Below are 9,003 nucleotides of genomic sequence, written 5' to 3'. Positions count from 1 at the left end.
CGCGAGGAAAGGCGAGCGGGCTTCGGACGCTCGTGACTTTTGATAGAGCTTAAATGCAATTCCGTATGCGTGCGCCAGTGTTTCTCGCTTTCTTTTATCTCGATCTCGCCGGGCGTCTCTTTATCTCCCGTTCCCGAAACGACGCGCTCGAAAAACTTCGCGACGGGAAGGAAGACCCGGCCGCGATCTTAAAGCCGGCTCGGCTCGATGCAAATGCTTGCACATTAATTGTCTACGCGCGCGCGCACGCTTGCGCGATCGCAATTAAGGTAATTGCGCTCGTTAGAGACGAGAAGCGAGGCCGGCAAAAAAATATTCGGAAGTTCCGCGGGATAAAAGGGTCGATTCCTTTTCCTTACTGCTCGGCGAGAACGACGTTCTTTCGAGTCACGCTCGTCCACGTAACGATGCGAGTCCCCAGGAATGCCGTCCGCGTTATGCCGATGAAATTGCGTTTTTTCCACGTGTTTACATAGCACTGCGCGGATTTTTTGCGCAAACTGGAAGCGCGTACTACTTCCACCTGAGCTGCACGTGCTTCTCTCTATATTTGTAGCTCGCCGTTGTCTTCGTACACGCGCAGAAATCGGGCGTAATTGAAGGTGTGTGATGCTGGCCCCCCAAAATTAAGATTTAAAAAAAAATCAAGTTGCATTCGTTTGTCCACGTATGTCTAATAAAAAATTTTATTTGTCCACCTTTATAAAAAAAATTATTTACAATAATTATTTTTTTTTGGTACCAGCACCTCTACGATACAATTTCTTTATTTTTGATATACGTTTGTCCATCGTTTGTCCACGTATGTCCAACTAAAAATTTTATTTGTCTAACTTTTGAAAAGAAGTTATATCTAAGTTAAAAAATTAAAATCATAAACAGGGTGTCCCAAACAATGTGTCGCTCCCAAAGACTATGGGTAGGAAATTGGAATTGAAGACTAAAGTCAAATACAATAAAAAAAATGTTTAATAGTTTTCGTGAAAAAAATTAATTTATGTACGCGTAAGAGCGACATGAAAGCTGCGTGCGAGTGAGCGCGACAGGCGAATGGCGCCGTCGTCTGTCGCACTCACTTTTTTTCTTTAAAATTATTGAGAGTTTTTTAAAATTGTATTTGACTCTTCGTCTTCGGTTCTAATTTCCTACCCATAGTTTTTAGAAGCGACACATTGTTCGGGTTACCCTGTATGTGAGGTATATATGGTTCTAATTTTTTAACTTAGATATAACTTCTTTTTAAAAGTTGAACAAATAAAATTTTTAGTTGGACATACGTGGACAAACGATGGACAAACGTATGGCACTCAGAAAATAAAGAAATTGTATCGTGGAGGTGCCGGTACCAAAAATAAATAATTATTGTAAATAATTTTTTTTATAAAGGTGGACAAATAAAATTTTTTATTGGACATACGTGGACAAACGAATGCAACTTGATTTTTTAAAAAATCTTAATTTGGGGGTGCCAGCATCACACACCTTTCTGTTAGCACGTCGTACGTCCGGTAACTCGGCGAATTTCCACGCCCCGATGAATTTCTCCGATCTTTTCGGATCGCGCCTTACATGCTCGCGTAATCTGCGATCTCTCCCGATGAAGTGACAAGTCGCGAGGCGAGAGCGGATGATAAAAATTCGCTTCTCCATCCTGTCTGACTACTTCGCACGTCCCACGCGTTTCGATCGCCTCGAGGGGACGCAAAATTGTAAAATATCGGCGAACGACCCGCGGCAATTGCGGAGATACCCGGCGTGCCGACGGTCTGCGAAGAGTGGGGAAAAATCGCGGGTCGTTCGGCCGTCGGTCGCACCGATTAAGCTCGACGTATAATTGGCGGCTTAACGTCAGCGATATACGCATCCGCGCAATTTTCCGCGCCCACGCGTCCCACGCTTTGAATGTACCCCGAAAGGTCGGCGAGTTTAAGCTACCGCACAATGGAAAAGGGATTATCCCTTTTGCGGCAGCGCTTCAGCCCTTCCCGCCGTCGCGCCGTGAATGATGCACAATAATGCCTCCAATTGACGGTAAATTCAACGGTAAAGAGCATCGAAGATGACCGCCGTCAGTTGCGTGACTGCGATAATCGCACTGGATGAGGAACTCGACCGTTATTACCGGCACATTTTTTTTTTCTTTCTTTCTTTTTCTTTTTTTGCTTTTCGTTAATAAGGTAAGGCGACGTGAATATTATTTTCAACAATTCTCGGCGGACCCCGTGTGTATTCATGGTATTCAGAGGCTGTTAAAAATGAGCGTATCTCATTCCGTTCTGTCTGTTTAATGATCTATAGCTCGTAAAGTTTGCTGCCGAGAACTCATTTCAGCTTTTCCTAAATGTCGGCGGGGAAAAAATGGGAAAGATGATTCATTGCGCGTGCTTACATGATTGATGCCGTTTTTAATTTCTTTGTTAAATAATTCTCACTGTAGTAGGTAACGAGCGAAATAAAAGTTCGCGCTAGCGGGTCGGAAAAGTCTTACTTTTTTACTGCGTAACGTTAATCGTTTGACTTTGACTTTGCGGTCTCTGACCGTCGGAAACTTCATCGGCACTAAACGCTCTGACCTCCAAACGGAAATGTACTTAAGCGGCTGCTTTCTTGCATTTACGAAATTACGGTCGTTAACGTTGTCGCGAACATTAACTGCGTTCCCCGACATCAATTCAAGCCGCACGGTTTTTTTTCTCTTTTTTTTTTCTTCCTTTTCTCCTCAAAACTCAAGTGGCAGGATGAAAGTGGAGCGCAACGGGGCGCCATAACCCGTCGTTGGATGCCGTAACGCTTCGTGCTCCTGTTCTGCCGAAAATAGCGACCCTTAATACATTGTAGAAAAAATTACACGCAAATATAAGAGATATTTTGTAATAATTCCGTGCAAAATTACATGATCTTTTACGATCACACAATTTAATAATAAAATTCTTAAAATTATTACTTAATAATATTAAATAATAATTTTATAATTTTTCTTTTATATTGAAATCATATTTGAAATTATTACTGTTTTTTGTGTGAACTTGTTAAATTTTTAGTGCAGTCTTACATTGTTACATTCGGTAATTTGCACGTAATTTTCTTTACAACGGTGCGTTTCGACCGGGCCGCATTGCATGCACGAAGAGAGCAACGTTCACGAAGCTCTCACAAGCAAAGAAACCGGTCGATTTTGGAGCCCGAACGCGATCACATGCGTCGTGCACTCTCAACGTGATCGAGCCCGGCTTTCACTTAAGTGCTCGCGTTAAGCGGATTATCGTGTGTGCACATCGTTACGAAAAAAACACGCGAACTGTTATCCGCGTGGGAAAAAAAGTAGGCGCATCGGGATTAATCGGTCAGGTTCCTTCCCGCGGTCGTCTAACCTTCTGGCTCTTCATTATCGCGCTCTAATTTACCATAATTGTGGAAAATTGAGCGGCGTCTCGTGCGATAAAAAGACTCGCACGATTTCTCTCGGCAGCCTCAATTCTCGGTAATTCCGCGTACGTGCTCCTTTATAATTTTCTGGTCACCGTGATGCTTTTTATTTCACCGCTTCTTTTATATTATTTACAACAAAGGTAAACCTTACAATTTTTACTGAAACAATTAAATAACCGAGGCCCGCGCGAGTTCTCTCCACCGTTCGATTTCACCGTCACGTACTTACGGTATTCCCGACACTTTATCTTTCCCTAAAATAAAACGATAACGTGATTCGAGGAGGGAGAAGGGGGGCATGACCCACGTACGCGTTATCTCCTTGCATAATCCGATGTCTCCTTCTGCGCCACGGAGCGAGATAAAAATTCAGACGAGATGGAACGCGACGCGCCGGGCGAGAGCGAGAGAAAGAGATAGGGAGAGAACGGGCGTCACGAAGAGACGCGCGAAGGAATCGCCGCGAGATCGGATGCTGCGAGGAGCCGGATGAGGATAAGACGCCGATGGGCTCGCTCTGGTTACTTTGCCGCGTACGAGCGACACGGAGGATCGACAAGTGCACCCTGATAACGATCGATCGCAACGGCCCCGTTTCTTCCGCCTCGCCTCGTCCCCGTGCTGGGGTCCACGATCTTCGCGCGAGAGCGGTATCGAATTTCACGTGTGTACCTAGGAATGCGGGGCCGCGCCGCGCGTAACTCTATACGTCGGTCACGCACGGAGGATTCGCCCGCGTTTGCGGGAGCGTAGCTTCGTATTATGCGCGCGCACCGCGCGGATGATCGAGGACGGATTTGCGGAGGAGCGGATGGATCTGAGTCCATCGTCGGTAACAAGCTTCATATCCGGCCGCTACACGAGTAGACTTCTCGAGCTGTGCCTCGAGAAGAGACGAGGGAAAAAGTCTCGAGCGCGCGCTCGTTCCCCCGACGCGCGATCCAATCTTCTTCATTGGGAAGTTGTGTTATCAACATCTTTTGGAATTAGATTAATAACTAGACGTGGGTTTGCTACGTTAAAAAAAGCTGTATTATAAATTATATTTGTATACGAATTTATTTAAGGTCGGCGTCGAAAAGTAGGTAATACTGTTTTGTTAAAAAATTCCACGAGTCTCGGAAAATTTATATTATTGTAAATTTTGTTTTAATAAAATAATATCGCGTTCTGCGGTGCAATAATAGCGATGCGGAACACCGCAAGATAGTTCGAGGAACGAGTTCGCCCTTGGCTTCGTTGTGCATTTTTATGAGATCGCAGCTCGAACGCTGGATGCGCATCGCGGTCTTACAACGATGAATGTGCGCCGGATAGAGAGCTCGACAATCGCTTCGCCCATACCTATTCTTCTTATACATTCCGCGGGCGTACGTTTGCGAAGAAAGACACGCCGCGATACGCTATGAAAATTATCAATCGATGAAAAAGCCGCGCATCCGGCTGGCAGATGATTTTCTTTGAAATGTAGCTCGTCGCATAAATTAAAAAAAAAATTTAAGAAACTTAATTTAAAAACTTTTTTAATTAAAAAGAAAGAAAATCTGTATTTAATTCTGCCAATAATAATATCTCCTCTCGTCTTTGTTAAATAAAAGACAATACAGAAATCTGTAGGGAGTCATTTAGAAAAAGGGCGTTTAATTTAAAGACTTATCTTATACTTGCGAACGTTACTTTCGGAGATTTGGAAAAAAAGTTTTAAAAGCTCATCCTCCGATCGCGTTTGCTCCTGGTTTCTTTCGAAACTCGGTTTTTTACGTGGGATAATTTTGAGGGTGGCGACCGAGCCGTGACCAGCCGCGAGGGAAAAGTCATCTTGGGAGAAGGATCGTGGTATCGCATGGCTCCATTTCGGTCGCGTCACTTTTCGCGCACCTCACGTTTTCCTTTTCGCCTCGCTTCGGTAGCCACCTCCATGTTTTAAGACACCGAAAGTCGCGCAAGTTCTTTCGGCGCCTCGTTGTCGCGAATATATATTTGCTCATTTTATGTATTTATAAAAAGGGCTTGAAAATTTCTTTTTCTACAGTTTTATATATATATATTTTTTTTTTTTTTAACAACTTGTCTTTATGATAAAATTCTTACGCATTTAATAAAATTACTTTTAAACCTTTATACACGAACGCGGCACTTTTCTCGTTACATAAACATTTTGCTAAATTTGCCCGAAATTAGCAAGAGAAAGTTATCGTGCTTGAAAAATCTTACCGGGTGAATCACCGGAAAAGGCTACTTTTTTACGGTAAATTACCCCGATCCTAGTCATTATGGCAATCCTGGTGCTTCTCTCGGCGCGTTTTGCACGTATTAAAATACGGACTGTGCTTCCTCCAGCGCGGCAAGTGCTCCGATTTACAAAGTGGGAATGGTTTTCCTCTCGGAAGTCGGGGCATTCTTCATCCGCGCGAGAGCATCGATTTCATGCCGAACTGTTTTATAGAGAACACGTGGAACGCGCGCGCCTTCTCCCGGCTTCGGTAGAATGCGGATAAATTCATTCGCACGAGCATTTAGCGCGGAAATTGCGCTTCTTTTTTCCCCGGCAATAAAATTGAAGTGCCCATTAACGTTGCCGATTGCCGTGTCATTTCGCGAAACAGCGCACGCGATACAAACGAACAGCCTCGTCGGGCTAGATGAATGGGACGGTCAAGAGAGGAAAGTCGTTTGTCGGGAGGAGGAACAGGTGCAGGCGGAGGAGGAGGAAGCAGGGGAGGATGGTGCGGGCAGCGTCGATGTGTGTTATTGTGCTGTATTAATTATGAGCGACGCGAGGCGGCGATTAAGCCGGTAGAAACCAGAGGCGACGATTTAGCCGATGTATTCGCGCGCGCGCGTTTGTTAAGATTGAGCGATAACAACATTCCTCCGGCGCGATAATGCATCGCGTTTTATTAATTGCTCTTAAAAGGGCCGCGCGATCGTTTGTACCCGTCACGTTAATTTTGCGGTTAAAAAAAAAAGAAAAAGAAAAAAAAAAGAATAGAAACCGTACCGTCCGCAGATCATCGATCGCAGGTTCTTTTCCGCCCTTCTCGACTACTATTTCGCTTTCTGCGCGGATACACTTTCCCTCCGTTCCACCCTGCACCCTTTCCTTCTCTTTCATATCTCGGCGCACGAATTCCCACCGGTTTTTCTTCGACTCCGACCCGAAGGGCGGGCGAGGGGGATACGCGCGGGCAAAGGGACGGCGGATTCGACTGATTCGAAGCGGAAAGTGAGTTTCTTTCCACGGGAGTCCACGTTCCTCCCTCTGCTACCCTTTTTTTTTTTTCCTTCCGTTTTGGTGCGCCGTGCGAAAGTGCGGTGCCATAGGCGCAGCACGTTTCTTCAACTAAACGTTTTGCACGCAATTCCGCGAGTCCGAAAGATTTTATTTCCTCCGTCGCCACTCGTCTAACACGTGCGTGCATTTTTTCGCTTTTTTAAAAAGATCTAAAATCTTTATTGTCTACTTTTAAAAAATGCTTCTTATATTGAATTATATTTGGGTTTATTTTTTTTTTTTATTTTTAATACCGGCGCGTGGCATTAAAATGGACCCTTTTGCACGCGTTACTTCTCGATTTATCTTTATCCGCGGGTACTTTTGTTTGCCTTGTATACATGTATCTCGAGATATCGGATATGAAGTACGCCTATGAGGCGGAAACGCACGTGTATGTCTCCAGGCGCGCTGGAGGCGGCACTCAGCCTTCGGGATAAGTTCGTTAGGGACTCTACCCGTTGCTGTCTTCTCCTTCAAGACGCTCCCGAAGGACGGAGGGTCTTTCGAAACTTAGCGAGACCTCTCGAACTCCGCGCCTCTCCTCTCTCGGTCGCCCGTTGTCTAATTTCCAGTGCTTCGACGGCCGTTTAATTTTGAAAATTTACGAGGCACTCGCCTCTTCCTCGTCGCGCACGTAAGAGAGTAATGAGGCAGTAATTAACGCGATGCTCTACGTGTCAAGTAGCCGTTAATAGCGAGGCGCTAATTATTATGTTAATCGAGCTAAATCGCCGTTTGTTTTATTCAAATCACGTGAAAGTTAACGTGTAATTCCACTCCGGCGGTAAATTAATAGTTTGAGCACAAATCTTGTACGTAGTTTTTCATAGATTCGTTATCTCGTGAAGAGTAGGCTTCTTCCTTTCGATTTTAATGAGGGGGCACATTTGATCCGAACAAACGGAGCGAATTTATCTCTATTCTCACGTGTATAATTCGTATCTTATCTTGAGATCTGAACTTAAATAACGCAAACCCAAACCGACTGGTGATTAGATGGAATTCGACATCCATTAGCATATTAGTTTTTTTTATTTCAGTGAATAAATTAATCTATAGCTACTTTTCCCTTTTGTTGCAACGACGCAGGAGCGCATTTTTTTTCCCCCCTTTCGCAAAGGGTAAGCCCGACGAATTAATTTAGGTGCGGTTGAACGTTTCAAGAGAAAACGTGGCTTTCGCTCGACACGCGATGGCAGCGATCAGTGCAGTGGGATGAATCGACACTTAGGTTACTTGCATCCCATCTTCTTGCTGATACCGCTCTCGCTCTCCGCTTCTCCCCTTGCCCTTTCTCTCCCTCTTCTCTCGATACAGCCGTCCGCAGGGACGACGACTCGCCAGGTAAAAAACGCGGCTGGTCAAGCGACCAGCTCCGTGCCGGCATCGGCCTGGAACAGCTTCGCTCCCGAGATCGGCTTCGAGAATTCCGATTCCCAGGAACATCGCGTCCGGGAAATGAGCGTTAAATCAATCGCGATACCGTGACCGATGGGCAACAGTTTGGAAATTTACCCGGAAAAAAAAAAAACGTTTAGACTAACGATTTAGATCGGCGGCTACGTTTATTCTTCTTCCGTGCTCTTTCCCAGAGAAAAAAAAATTCTCTTTTTAATAAATTAAAATGTAAAAGTTGAAATTAGCTGCGCGTTTAAAGGTGTGCGTTACATAATTTTCTGCGAGACCTCAGCTGGGGTCAAGAGCACGAGTCGGCGGTAAAAGGCTCAATTAGGAAGCTGTCTTGCACTTTCGCGATTGTCCGCGCGAAAAGTTGGCCAAGGACCGCAGACTCTACCTTCGGCCGCGTATCGATCCGCGGATCGTACGTTCTCGCGGGGCAGAATTACCTCGTCGGGTCAAAAAAACGTCCGGGCAGCTTGCAAATCCGCCGCGGGTCACGATTCGAACGAGCTGCATCCTGCGGGCCGCGTCACAGCCAGCAATCGTCCGCGTCGTTGCGCTCTTAAAAAAAAAAAGAAATAAAGAAAAAAAAATATTAGACTTTGCGTTGACGCAATAAAAGTATCATTTAAGGCACTAAACTTTCGACTCCCGTTATAGACGAGCGCCGGCAAATGATTTTTTTTTTCGTTTTACGATTCGGATTATTCCTTTCGGCACTATCAATCGCATCTCACGAGAATACCTCGTCGAGAAGACGTCGTAAAAGTCTATCATTAAAAATATTCGAAACCGGCCCGAAAAATTGTCTACCGAGGCGGTGTAAAGCGACCTATCACCTCGCAACGGGAATGTCGCTTCCGTATCTAAGGCGGCATCTTTTTATGGATGATCAG

Source organism: Cardiocondyla obscurior, linkage group LG16 (genome assembly GCF_019399895.1).
Source record: "Cardiocondyla obscurior isolate alpha-2009 linkage group LG16, Cobs3.1, whole genome shotgun sequence".
Lineage (NCBI taxonomy): Eukaryota > Metazoa > Arthropoda > Insecta > Hymenoptera > Formicidae > Cardiocondyla > Cardiocondyla obscurior.
The sequence above is the reverse complement of the archived record's forward strand: the minus strand, read 5'-3'. Positions refer to the sequence as shown.